Here is a 15,174-nt window from a genome sequence, read left to right on the forward strand (position 1 = left end):
ATTAATGGTTTAATGAAATCACTTTTACTTAAAAAAAAGAGTAAGGGACGCTGTTATTTCACATTAGTGACTAGATAAGAATGAGGCAATAGTATTCGTGAGGTATTACAGTATGCTACAGAGAACCAAATAAGAGGAAGTTTATCCTTTTCCTTACATAATTTATAATCCATTCAGAAAAGTAAAACCAAACAACATGAAATAATAGCAAAGATAGCAAATTTGTGTGGTATGAAAAATAGGTGCTAGCTTAGAAAGTCTTCATGGAAGAAATGATATTTGAACTGGATCTTGCTGAACAGAAGTTAAATAAGTGGAATGGAGATAGGTGCATTGCAGAAGAATACAATACAGTATAGGAAAAAACCTTCAGATTTGGGAATTAGCTTGACATGCTCCTAGGACTTTACCAAATCTAGCAAGATACACTCGAGAAGGGTAGAAAACCAGTGACAAATCATAATAAATTTTATGACATGCGTTCAGTGAAAGTCAATAAAAAGCAAGGTCTTTTTTTTCATTCTATTGAATATTGATTCCTAGATTTAGTGGAGAGAAGTTATATACACAAATATATAAGCTAATAGCATAAAAGAGATAAGAAAAGTTACGCCAAACATCATATTTTCTTAACATGCAACATTTAGATCAATTTTGAACAAACAGTTGTATATATAGTGGTTTTTATGTAACAGGAGTTGTTCTAGGATCTTTGCATATATTATTAGCTCATTCAGTTCTCACAGCAACCTTATAAAATAAGTATTAATATTATCCCCACATGAGCAACTAAGGCACAGAGAAGTGTACAGCTAATAAGCAATGCAAAAAAGTTTGAACATGGGCTGTCTGATTCCAGGCATATATTTTAATATTATTTTTTTCCTTCTTTTTTGCCAATCTCCTTCAATCTCATTGATTTACAAATTTAAATGTTTGACATGGGCCCTTTTCTGTCACCATATTTATAGAAGTGTGTGATTAAATGGTTGTATGTGTGTAGGTTTTCAGAAATAGTATTATTGAGTAATAGCAACATGTTCCCTTCTCCCTTAATTAAGGGTAGAGAAAAGTAGAATACTTTGCTGATGTAGTATCTAAATGGTGGGTATTAAATACATCCAGTGACTCCACCGTGATGTGACTTATTTTACTCTGATATGGCCAGAAAACAGTTTAATGCCTTATTTTTAAGACAGATGATAAAATAAAAACTAATGGGAAACTTGCAATCTTACTTGCAACTAGTTACAGATGGAAAAAAATGTTATTATAAAAGTCATGTGTGTTAAAGTTGGTGACTTTTTTTAATGGTGCATTTTTTATAGAGATCTGAATTATTTTAAGAACATGCTCTTTTTACTTCTTAAAATATCTGTGGTAGATAAGTGGTAAGTATCTCTCTCTCTGTTTTGCAGATGAGATAACTATGGAAATATGACATGACTTCCTCTGGATCATGTAGCAAAAGGCAAAAGTGACAGTCACAAGACTGACGGTGTCCAGAGAAGGGTTCCCTAGCAATGGTGCTTAGGAAAAAACTTCAAAATCACAAGTTTTAGTACCTATTTCTTCTTGAAAAGTTCTTTGTTGTTGTGACTGTAAACTGTACTAAATATCCACATCCTCGTACTTCTGCTTCTTTTGGTTCCAGTCTCCTCTTAATAAATGTTTTCAGCCTTTATGCAGATTTTTAAGTCATTATCATCATGTTCTTTCAACTGATTATTTCAGGGAAGTCATTCACTGAAGACATTTTCTTTAGCTATAACTTCCTTCCTTTCTTGCAATGCTGTTTATTTTCATGTAGTTTTTATGATTTAGTCTCTGTAGACTAGTAACTGTTTCCCCTGTCTGGCTGTTTACTTATTACCTTCTCCCTACGTATCTATGCATTTCCTTCGTTTTGTTCACCAAATCTTTGCTTCCTCCTCCTCCTTACTTTTACCACTCTTGTCTCTTGTGATTGGACACACACGCGCACACACATACACATACACACCACACACACACACATTCTGTTTCTCTTTGATGGAACCATTCTAATAAACTTCCTTGAATGTTTATGGTAGACTCACTTACATAGCTGGAAAATATGCTCAAAAGCAGTTGTCATAACCAAGGTTTGCTCTTAATGGTCTTAGTTTATACCAATAAATTTCTACCTCTACTTAGAGCTTCTTTAAACTGTGAGCCATCATTCTTCTGAGTGGCAGGTGTGACTATCAGTGAGAACTCTCCTATCTGCCCTTTTAGCCTCAACCTTATGTTATTCAAAATCTATGGACTGTTGGAGGATGAACCTACACCAAAATGTATCTATCCTTTGAGGCCACATGGGTGGAGTTCTTAAGTGTGTTTTGGCCACTCCAGTGTCACTTTGAATGGCATTTCTTGGCCTCATTTACACTACACTCTCAGGGCCCACCCATTTCCTTAGACTTCTAGATTCAGATTTAAAGATGCATTTTCAAAACTACTACTTTGGTCTAGCAAGCTTAACCTGAATTCCTCCTGAAATTCTATTTCTGGGTTTTAGCACTCACTATCTTACTGACCTTGGGCAAGTCACTTAGCTTCTATCTATCAATTCTTAATCTGTAAAACAGAAGTAATATTACTAACTTTCCCCATGGGCTTGCCATAGGAGAACAAAAAAAGAGAACACTCTATTGAAGTGACAGTCAAGCTTTTTGAGGCTGGAGCAACAGTGTTTAAATCTTAAAGCCTGAAATCCTTACAATTTATTGTCTTAAAATCTCTTCCTGGTAAATATGGGCAGATACTCCAAAGAAACAAAAGGACTGGAGGTGGGGTTGGGGCTAGAACAAAAAGGGTGTTAAGTCTACAGCATGCTGGTGTTGGAACTGGAAATTGGACCTAGCCTCTTGCATACTGATCAAACGTTCTTGCTATGAGAAAACATTGCCTCATAAAAGGTGTTCTTAAATATTCAAAGAACTGCTGTCACCTTCCTCTTTTCTTTGATACATTTTTTGGAAACTTTTCTTGTATTCACCATTTCTGTCCATGGGAAACAATTAACTTTGTTCATAGTTTCTATCTGAAAATTGAGAATAATATTTCTGGGGCTGGCCAGTTAGCTCAGTTGGTTAGAGTGTGGTGCTGATAACACCAAGGTCCAGGGTTCAATCCTTGTACCAGCCAGCTGACAAAAAAAAAAAAAAAAAAAAAGTGAATAATACTTCTGTAATGGATGTTTTACCAAATAACTTTTTCACAGAGAATGAATTTCAAAGATAAATAAGGCATTTACATTCTAACACTATACCTGGCATGTGTTTCAATAGCTGATATAGGTCCACCTAATCTTTCTTTTGAGAGAAATTCAAATGAATAAATATTTTCCAATTATCTCCTACATCTAAACCATAGTACTAAGAGTCACAGCGGCTGCTAACAAAAAGGTCAAGAGTTCGAATCCCCATACCAGCCAGCTGCCAAAAAAAAAGTTATAGTGGATAAAGGATGAACAACACATGGTCCCTGACCTCATACAGTCCATTGCAAGAGCTTATAATATAATTCTGAAACCACATTTGTCCTCATATGAAGTGACGACACCACAGATATCCTCAAAAAGTGACCTAAGGCATCAAATATTTTATTGTACAGGGATTTGGGCAGTCACCAAGAAAAACCCCATAGTATTATGGATCTATTAAGATTACAGATGTGAAAATCCTTTGAAAAGTTAAAAGCACCCACCAAAAAAGTCAGTGTGTGAGCACATGTGAGCCCATAAAGGTACAATGGTATTTCCATTGTATTTTGAGAGCAGGCAACCCTGGAAGTGTTTTGATCAGCTCTGTCTTACCACCTTCCAACACATGGTAAATTCTGGGTGCAGCTTCTCAGTGCTGTAGTCCTTAATCCCTGGGGAATGCCTGTTTGCACCACTTGAAAAGGTAGTTTTTGATAGTGACAGTAAAGGCAATAGTGCTTTTGGCCATCATTTAGGCAGCTGATTCTCAGATTTTAAAAGTTGTCATGTTCTTCAGTAACACCCTTTTGACAAACTAAAGGCTACAGTGTTCTACTTCTCATTTTTCTTCTTATCCTCAAAAAGAAAGCAAGATACCTCTTTGAGGAAACATCAACAGAGTTAACCTAAGAAATATATAGTCTCTTCCTTATGAAATTAATTTGGCATTATTTGTGAGGTGTGCAACATTTTGGCAACTGTTCTGGTTTAAAACTCTACGTGATTTTGGAAAAGCACGTTTCAGAATGTTTAATTCAGCGATACAAAAGGCACTAATGAAATATGCATGTATGAATTTTATATCATATTAGTTCCCTCTTTCTTGAAATCTGAATAAAAGCCAAACATCTGGATAATGTTTGAAAAGCCTGAATTTCCAATTTTCAGAGAGATCCAATCTATTTTGACATTGCACACTTAGCCTTAACGTTTACAGTGTGCTATTAACATTACTTGCAATTGTAGAAAAAAAGTCAAGATTTAAACAAACTTGGTGCCTCCTAATGCTAAAAATATATCTATATTTGAAATGGCTGCTACTGCACAACCATACACGTCCACAGTTTAGGCTTCATCAGCATTTCCATTATAAATACTTGCATTGAACAGGCCTGTAATTCAGCTATAAAGAAATGGGGTAAGCTTTGATATATAAATTCTCCTATGATTGTATATTAAAACAAACAGCAGTTCATGTACCACTTAGTATGAATTAGCTCAATGTTTCCTGAAGGCCTCAAATTTTCAAGATATGGTTGACCAAAGAAGATATAGCCTGCACCCTTTGAAAGTTTATTCTTCAAATTGACAAGACAAATAACGAGATTTCTGTTTTTATAGATATTTGAGTAGATTTTAGCAGCTAGAAAAGGAAAGCAAATATTTATGGTCAAAATTTAGGGAAGCAAATATGGATATGAAAGCTTTGTCTCATTATATGAATTATAGTTAATTTAGGACACAGCTGGTCAATAGTTTTAGTGGGTGAGGCAAGGAATATTATATCTACATAAGAGGTCAAGGAAGACAGCAGTATACAACATTGCATTTAAAATTTGCATGATAGTAAGTCTTCAGTGCACTTTAATTTACTATACTTAAATTTCTACCGGATTCCTTGTAGCATCTATTAGGTAAATTTATTCTTTTATTACATGTAGGAAACAGCTAAAGTCAGGAATTTTTCTTTTCTTTTTCTTCTTTTGCTTTATTAAAAACTTTTACTGAATTATATAGTAGTGCTCAATTAAACAAAAATAGATGTGTTTGGAGGTGTTTGTTTAGGTTGGGGGATAGAAAACAGGAGAAATGATACTTTTAAATTAGAAACTTTTTTAAAGGAGAAAACTGAGTTTCATTACATTAATTGCTATTCCTCAAGTCTTTTTTCCATCCTACATCACATACTCTAACAGATATTACATAATTGCATAACTATTCTTACTATGTGCTGACATGGCATTACGACAACCCTGATATGGTGCATCATAATGAAACCATAATTAGAGCAGTCATGATGTATTATGGCAATGATCCACACCGTCACTGAAGTGCATTGGAATGCACAGAAAACTCATTGAGATGTGTACATTTTCTGTGTAATACAGCACAACCATGAAGTTTCATAGCATAGAGGAAAGATTGCCATTATGCCCATGCTGCTGGTAGCAAGGGTTATAATGCATTTCTTAGATTTATTGGAGTAAAGTCTACTGATGAAAGATTTTTGAGAGAGGCATTTGTGATGCTTATGTCTTTAAAAAAAAATCTACACAAAGGACCTTGTTGAAATATGGGCCCAATTGCATAAATTCTGTAATAGTCTCCTACAATGTATTAATCAAATAAACGAAATTGAAAGTTTCATTTAATATTTCGAATTCAATGAAATACCTTCCTAAAGTAGGAAGAATTGAAGATGGTGTCAGAATTTTCAGTTAACCTTGCCCTTTCTTTTTGTTCTCTATGTCCTATCTTGAGCTTAGATTGTACAGCTTACGTTTTATGTGGCTGTATCTTTGCTGCTTGTTGTTCTCCCAGGTTTTTCTGAATGAGAATTTTATACAGGAATCTTGTTTCAGAAAATGACATCTTTTTAACTTGGTGTTTTTCAGTCTTGGCATTTCTTCTACATAGAATAATGTGATTGTTATGGATGATTTGGTGAATGTGGGCTAGATCAGCCATAAAAGAGAGAAAAACTTTATAGTCTATCTTCCAGGCCAATCCTTATGCAATGCCTCATTATCCCATAAAATATCCCAGCCAGGTAGACTTCAGGTCTCTGCCTGAACACCTCTAGTGAATGGGGACTCACTGTCTCCCATGCTGTGTTCCCACTTGTGATTCAGCTTTTGATCCCCAGCCTGACCTCTGAGGTAAGAAGAAACAATCAATATTTTCCATGTAATAGTCCACTTAATATTCAAAGTCTGCTAAAATGTTCTTCCACTCTTCTCTCGCATCTCTTATTTTCCTCTTGGCTGAATACTTCTAGCCCCTTCAACATCTTGCCCCTCCAGGAAGTGCTGCATCTTTTCCTTTCCTTGTCCTTTGGACATTTCATACAAAGTCTAGGTCCCTTTTGGAAAATGGACCCCACGCAGAACCAGAAATGCAGGTTTGGGCCCAGTAAGTTATAGTCAAGCTAATCTATGTGTTCATACCTTTCTTATTTTTGACCCTATATTCGTCTCAATCCAACCCCAAATCATGTTTTCTTTTTTTATATCTACCTTTCATTGCCTGTTGACTCATGTTGAACCTAAAGGCAGTTGAGGTCTAGTCACCTCCCTTCTTTATTCAATTGTAAAATTTCCATCTTTCTGGCAGAGGGTGTGGGGCAGGGGGGCAAAGGGTGAGAGGGGGGGCTAGGTGGGGTGGTTATTAATTCTATCAGGCTTGACGTTTGTCATTTCTCCTTAGGTTTAATTCATTATGCCCGCATGTTTTGTTCCCCTTAGAGTCTACTATCATCTGAAGTTGTGAAGTAGTTACCTACAAATTCAGATCCAGATCAGAGTCATTGGTTTGGCCTGTATAGTATTAAAAAGTTTTAATGTAGCATTTAAAAGTTATGAGATTTCACATAAAAATATATATTTCTGGCTACTCTTAAAAAATATTCCTGGCCATACTGAAGCCATATTGAAGCCATATTCCTATATGGGAACAGTTGGTAGAGCTGAATAAGGGTTGCCCCTTTTAGATGGGGCATAGCTCACACTACTCCCTCTTATCTACCATCATTGGGATCAGATGTCAGTAATAATCATATTTTTGCATTGTTTTTCTTTTAGTAGAGAAAATAGTTCTCTTTTTCCATGACACTAGCAATAGTTAGAATATAAAAGAGAGAACAGGAGTTATCCTTCCCTCGCTTTGGTCAACTCCTTTACCTCATCTGCCAGGTAGTGGAGGTGTTGGAGTCTAGGTAGTACTGGCTTGTGAGAGCCGACTGTTCAATATTTAGGAAATTTGCTAGTAGTGACAGCCATTGGTAGCTTAGAATCTGCCATGGTGGAGCTATTTACACCAGGGAAATCAGCAAACACTACAAATCAGGGCTTTTTCTTTTTCTTTTTCCTCCCCCTCCCCCTCCCCCACCCCAGAGCCAATTTTCTAGCACACCACTACTTGTAGGTATTTGAGTTTATGATCTCTGAGCTAAAATATTTATTATTCTTTATTGATCAGTTAGATTGGTATAATCTGGCAATCTGATCAACATGTCATATTCATCTTTTCCTTATCTATGTTGTTAATAAAATATTGAATAAGACTGAACCAAAGAAGAGAACTGTGGCATAACATCCATTACACAGTAATCTTTACATATGGTTGTTCAACAGGTTCTCAGGAAAACTCCCTGTACTTCTGTGCTTCTAAATGAAATGAATGCATCCATTTGCTCACTTTATGCTTATGAAAATCTAGTGGAAACACATACACCTGATCCAGGAATTCACATCCTTGCTGTGGGGGTTTAAGTCATTAGATTTTGGGTATATGTTCTTAGCAATTTAATTATGTTTAAAATCTGGTTAGTACTGTAGTAAATAACTGGTATTGCTACAAAATTGCACTGAGAAGGTAATAGGATTGAATTTCTACACAAGTTGACACTCAATTAAAATTTCCATATATCCATTGAGTTAGCCAGTTCTCGGCCAGGGAGCTAGAGCAAATGCCTTCCTACTAAGCTGATCACTTCAAATAAGCAAAATTTATAATAGAGTCAAATTAGGAATAAATACATCAACTAAAACTGGAGTTTGGCTTACCAAATACAGCTCAAAGCAAGGAATAGACTAGAGAGCACATGGGATATTTTTTCCTTAAATTCCTCTATTTTTTATTGACAGCAGAGGAAAAAAAATCACACATTAAAACCTCCTTACTGAATTACTGTCCTAAACCAATAGACCCATGGGGCTTGTTCAGCTAAAAGCCACAACAGACTTTGTAATGCAATGATGTAATCTTGGCTTTGTGTCATTTATATTCAACTTTAAAAAAAAACACAAAAAAACACAATTTTCCTGAATAGACAGGCTGACAACAGTGTTGTTCGGTGTGGGTTTTTATCTGGATTCTTTCCAAATAGTTCACATGCCTTCACACTAACACATCATGCCTGCTTACGTTTTTTGCCCGAATTCTAAAGTTTTCCCCTTTTACTTGCTTTCTATTTTTCTTTTAAGATCTCAGTTATGTTTGTAAAACTAACCAGCTCTACCACAAAATTAGGATGTATCTTGCAGAGAGCATTCATTTTACTTTTTGCATATTTTTCCCGAGGTCATGTCAAGGTTAGTTTGAATTCCATCCTACATTAAGACTTCTTTCACAGCTATTTAGCTCGGCAGCCTACTCCCTGCTGGGGTCTGCCCCTTGGGCACGTCAAAGCTTCAGACCTGACAAATCACACACAGATGAAGCTGTACAGTTTTTTAAACAGTTTCATCGGTAACTTTTTTTTTCTGTTTCACTATCCTCCTTCGTGTTAAGATTTTTTTCTCTGAATTAGCACTTCAGGACTATTGATTTCTATTTGAGACCGTTTGTTTTTACATCAGAGTTGCAAACTAGCAATATCATTTATTTTGTAGTAAAGGATATTAATAACCTTCTAGTCACCAAGACTATGGGCCTACAGACCTACAGACCATTCCTGACTAGTATAACTGTGATTGCATTATTAAAATCTATTCATAGCAGGAAGCTTAGTGTTGAAAATGTAGCTATATCACAGAGTCTACCGGAATCAGAAAAAAATGTCAATCATAAAAATGCATCCAGTTTATAACATATTATGAATTGAGCCTGGAAATGTTTCTCAAATGGTTAGTAATATGCTGTTATCAGTATTTCAGCAAATTGTGAAAACTAATGTGCAACTCCATTTCCTGTTTAATTGATGAAGTTAAAGTGCTTGGTTGCTAATGAGTGTATTAGCAAACAATGTCCCCTTTTCAGGCTTAAGTAGATCGGGATTTTTAAAAAGCAGCTTACTGTTCTTATTTTTATGGGTTGAAAAATACTGACTGCGTCAAAATCGCTACATCAACTGAAGAAATGGTGTAATTATTGCTGTAGAGTCATTTTAGCCATGTCAAACTACCAGATTATAGTTTTCTAGTTCCCACGCTAGAAAATAGTTATTTTCTTTTGCAAACTGTAGGCTTTTCATTATATTTTTATTCAGGACAAACAATACCTGAAGATCTTAACTGCAGACCAAGAAGAGAACTTAGAAATGAGGGGGAAAAATAATATTTGACTGATTCTCCACTCCTCTGTCCTCTTTACGGTTAGCTCAATATGAAAGTACCCAATGAAGGGTTCTGTAAAAGGTTGCTTGGTTGAAACTAATTAAAGACAGGTCTAAATAGAAAAAGGAAAGAAAAGGGATCAAAGGAATTACATTAGGTGTCAGATCTGTGTTGGGGGACATTTTATTTAATTTTTGCAGTTCTATTCCAGGAAAACGTTAAATTCGAAAAATGTTCATTTTTGCCATAATTCTGAATTTGCATTATTTTTTGCAATAAAATACATGTCAACAGGCAAACATCTTGAAGAAATCATTTCGGCATGGCATTGGCGCATTAACACATTATGGTGAAAAGAGAGGCTTGTGCTTTTCACGCAGTGCATTTCAGCTTCAATTAATGTGAAAGCACTACAATGCCTATGCAACTTCTCTTGCCTAGTGGTGCACCATTTATCATTGCAGTTTTACATTGACCTTGACACCCACTTCATTAGAATAAAGATTGTCTACCATTTAGGTTACATTGTTCCTCTGCACAGAGACCCCATGCAAATTTCTGTTCAGATAGAAGAGCTGCGAGGCTGTCAGAGGTCATCTGCATTAAATGATTGCAGCTATTTTCCAACTGCTTCTTTTCATTCTACTCAATTCAGGCTAGGAGGATCAATCAAGTCCTCTGCCTGAAACAGTGGGACTGCTGGGAATATAACTGTTTTTGGTAGTAGTGGATATGCCCTAAACAGTATTAAATATTTAATATAAACTCATTAAAGACCATGCACAGGCTTCAAAAAGGTATCAAATTTATAGAAATATCTAAGGAACTAAAGAATCTTTAAAAAAATAAATAGAATAATAATGATCACTTTTATAATTTTACAGTGTATGATCACAATAGTTTTTAAACAGTGAATTTTTCCTGTAGGAGACTTTTTTCTCATCTTTGAGATGGATAGGGAAGGGAGGAGACAGGTAGATTTGGTGTTCTTAAGCAGTATTTTACGTGAAATAGATATGAAAAGTTTTCAGTTATTGATATTTTTATTTTTTGTTCTATAACAATGGCTATATTTATTTTAAAAGGCTTAGATATTTATGTAAAAGAAATGATTGGAGAAATAAGTTGCCGGGTCTCCTGCTTAAGTTTTCTGAGTGATATAATTGGAATTAAATTATTAATGGGAGATACTTTAGAAAAGATTGTTTTATGATCTTCTATTAGGGAATTTGCAATTCATTTTAATATTTGTAGTTTGATTTATATTAAAGATAATGCAATCTATGTCCAATTAACAATACATGGCCAATGTAATGTGATTTCCAGATCATGCAAATGGAATAAGCTTGAAGAGTGGGGAAAACTCAGTTCTTAACCTCAGATGTAATTTGCTGTGCGAGTTCTGGCAATTTTAAATGACTTTGCACTTTTTAATTTTTCCAAAGGCTCAGCAGCAAATTTATCCCAATCAAGAAAGCCTATTATTAATTTACAAGGACAATTGTAGGAGTCTTTATAATTTCTCTGTGCAATTATTCGCCATAAATTCCAGTGATAAAAAACAAGGAGTTTGCAAGAAATAACGACTATTATTTGTCTTGGGCTTGAACACTCTTCTTCAGTTTTTTTTTTTTTTTTTTGTCGTTTTTTCGTGACCAGCACTCAGCCAGTGAGTGCACCGGTCAGTCCTATATAGGATCCGAACCCGCGGCGGGAGCGTTGCTGCGCTCCCAGCGCAGCACTCTACCAAGTGCGCCACGGGCTCGGCCCTCTTCTTCAGTTTTGAACATCTTCCTGAAGTGTTGTGATACTGAGTCCATGTGAAGCATCACAAGCATCATGAGATGCTGGACACTGGTCTTCTGAGAAAGGGGGCAGTGCAGGAGCTGCTGCAAAGGCGACACTGGCCTCGAGCAGAGTCCTGCACTCCGCATGTACAGCTGAGCAGTGGACCCTCGACTTTCATATAAAAAGACTCTTTGTTCACCACAGAATGGCATTAGGCACGGACTTTTTGAGGGGCCACCACGAAGCCTCAAATGAGGAGGGCAAACACTAGCCAGAAAACACATGAGTCATAGAAACATTCCTGCATTTTTGTGCAAAAATGAATATTTTCACATATAATTTTGCTGGTAGTTTGGTACTTTGGTGTGTTCCTAGCAAATGCTTTCTTGTTGGTTGAATAAGCCATATATTATTTTCTCAGTGTATTTTCTCTATCTATTGTGGGGGTAAGGGATCATGTTGGGTATACAGGTATTTGTGGTATTAATTTGCACCAGGAAAGATATTCAAACCTATCGTTCTAATAACTAAATCATTTTCTTTGTCATAACTCTTTCTAGTATAAAGTCAACTGAAACCCAGTTAAAAGTAATATGGCGTAAGATGTAAATACTCAAACCCTGATGACACAGACTCTGACAGCAGCCCTATTCTAATAATCAAGAAAATTCTTTGGTTTAATTCTTGCGTTTCTCATAGCCAAAGCTTCACTCTCTGTTCAGCCATGTCTGGTCTCTTTTCAGCATAACCAACAGAAGCACCATACAAAAGTCTTACAATGGATGTCTTAATCTCTCTGTGTGCTTTTAGAGCATTATTTTGAATTCCATCATGCTGCCTTTTTTCTTTCCTCTTCTGAAGTTTTATTACAACAGCAGAATTCCCAGGGAGCTTTGGGGGCAAGGTTCACATAATATAGCCCTGAAGTTTTGCTTAGGTGGAAGCCACCCCCCAGTCCTGGCCATCTTTTGATGATCTTTCTATTTCAAAAAGATTCACTGGGTAGAGTCTTATAGCATTAGCTATGTACAGTTTATTTTTTATTTTTTTTATTTACTAGACAGTGAGCATCTACAACCCTTTCATGATGCTTTCTTTCTCTGACCTCACAGTGACAAGGCATCTTGTTCTTTAACATTGAGGGAGGCAGGAAAATGCTTGAGTTGCTCAATGTGTGCCTTCTATACCAGTTTCAAAATGGCTTATTCTTCTGGTTTCCATGGTGACAATTAACACTGTTTCAAGGCATTGTTCCAGGCTCCATTTGGGCAGAATTTTCGGTGTGATTTTTAACAACAACAAAAAAAGGTTTTAGGGGGGAAAAAAGCCTTTAGCATAACTGTCAAAAAAGTTATCTCAATCAAGTCTTCATGCATTTCTAAGTATATTTATCTCAGAAATCTTTATTTTTGCTGGCTTTGTTTTATCATTCAATTTTAGCATGTGTGCTTTTAAAAAGTAAGCACTGAATGAGAATGTTCTAAAACTTCTTTAAATCTTAGTGAAAACAGTGAGCTAGTGTTTGTGGTTATTTTTAACTTTTTTTAAAAAGTTTTCTTTATATTTATATACCTTGGAGTGGCATTTAGATTAGTAGTGGCCTGTGTCTTTAATTTAGACCATTCACGTATCTATTAGGAGGCTTCATTAGTCAAAATTGAATTGACCAAGCAAATACACTTAATAATGTAAATATGCCCTTTCAATAGAGTATATTTTATTTTTGACTAGACAGAGAGGCCCACAGCAGGTGGTGTGGGGAAATTAAATACTGGATGCTTATTTACCTTAGCACTGAAGAAAAGCCATCTGACTTTAACTTTGCTAATCTCATTTTTGGCTATTGAAGAGCAGTCTATATCATAACATTTCCAGACTACAGAATACAATGGTGCAGCCTTTGCTCACTTACTGCTGTGGGTGGAATGCATATGAAGATTAAATTATCTTCTCACCACAGGATAAAGTATAGCCCTACTTGATAGGATGACCAAGAACTGATAGAGCTGGCAGTTGAGTCTCCCGTCTAATGCTTCTAAAAAGATGTTAGAGAGAGAAGAGCAAAAACGTACTAGCATCAACAAAAATATAACCCTCCTGGCATTATTAGACATACAGCTTGAGGCCCTAAATCTTATCAGATTCAACCTTCAGAGTGCTTCAAAAAATTAAAATAAATATTTTCACCTTAAATTACATGACATTCTAGTACCTTTCATCCACATACCAATACATCTAACAATTAACTGGATTCTCTTAGCTTTTATAGTTTGAAGGCATTGTCCATCAATCACATCTTTCATCAGGCTGTTTATACAGTAGGCTACGTGGTGACAAAGACAGAGAACACACATAAAGACAAGTTTTTTTTAAATGTAATAACCTTTTATAATAGCTATTGCAGTGGCTTCTTATGCCACATTTCGCAGAGAAAATTATTTTATTACATCTAAAATTAAATGAATTGCTTTTTATATTTTTATTTTTACAAGATTGTCATTTTTATGGGACACATCTAAACTGTTCTCTTTCTTGAATGATCTGCTATGTAAGAGCTATTCAAAGTTGGGTAAAGAGAGGGGATGAACTTGTCACAAGTAAAAGTGATAACTGGTAGAAACCACTACCAGGTGGCACAGCCAGAGGACTCCCTCTGTTGATTAATGCACATGGCATGAGTAAAAGATTTGAATAGCCTTCTTCTGCCTGCTTGAAATACTGGTTCCCCCAATATTGTATCAAAATCTTATCAAAATAATTATGTAAATCTTCATCAGCTACATCGTCTTTAGGTGGGAATCTGATTGCGTAAAGAAGATTGCCTTCTCCTCCAGTCATTACTCTAACAAATAAAACACTATCTAGGTTTCTAGAATACTTGTTGAGTGTTGAGTCCAGAGAACTCAAGTGGACAGTATGTTTTCTAAGTGGTGGAGTAGTGTGGTCCTGGTAATTGCCTGCCATTAGAAAATGCAATCAGAATTTCTCATATATCACAGGCCAAATTCTGAAAGTGCTCTAAGGCACTTGATTTTCTTCACTATGCATATTCATGTAATTTTGGGTACTCTGACACCCTGATCAACATTCATTAATAATATGAAATGCTTTAAATCACCTCATTTAAAACATTTTGTTCTGTGATCCACAAATGACTAACATTTGGGGAAGTTTACATAATACAAATGATGTGCATGTTTAGTGTAAATGAAAGATTAAAATATGAAACTAAAAGTATGCAAACATATGCATGCAGATACTGAAGATCTATCAACTGAAACAGTGATTTCACACCTTGTTTTCGTTTAGGCTGCTTCCAATTGTATTTTAGTTTGGGATCTTATATAATATCATGTTTTCAAGGTGAATAAAATCACCCACGTGCTTGGGCATATTTTGAAATTGCTGATATGCTACTTTGCCCAGACAGAAGTTTTTCCTGTTAGATCTCAGAAGGGTGCTTATCTTAGGGCAACCTTGCTCATTTAGAGCAAAGGAACAATGCTACCATGGAACTCAGTGACCTAATCTTTGTGCCTCAAAGAAAGAAGTTTTGGAATTGCCATTATATTTTGGAAATGTGCGGAAAATGCAAAATATGTTTAG

At 35.7% G+C, this 15,174-nt stretch overlaps 1 protein-coding gene across 1 annotated transcript in view; it reads left to right on the forward strand.

Annotated features, from left to right (window-relative positions):
- Positions 1 to 15,174, forward strand: part of AKAP6 (A-kinase anchoring protein 6) — a 353,091-nt gene that overhangs the window by 248,355 nt on the left and 89,562 nt on the right. The window lies entirely within an intron of this gene.

Source organism: Cynocephalus volans, chromosome 3 (genome assembly GCF_027409185.1).
Source record: "Cynocephalus volans isolate mCynVol1 chromosome 3, mCynVol1.pri, whole genome shotgun sequence".
NCBI classification, from domain to species: Eukaryota; Metazoa; Chordata; class Mammalia; order Dermoptera; family Cynocephalidae; genus Cynocephalus; species Cynocephalus volans.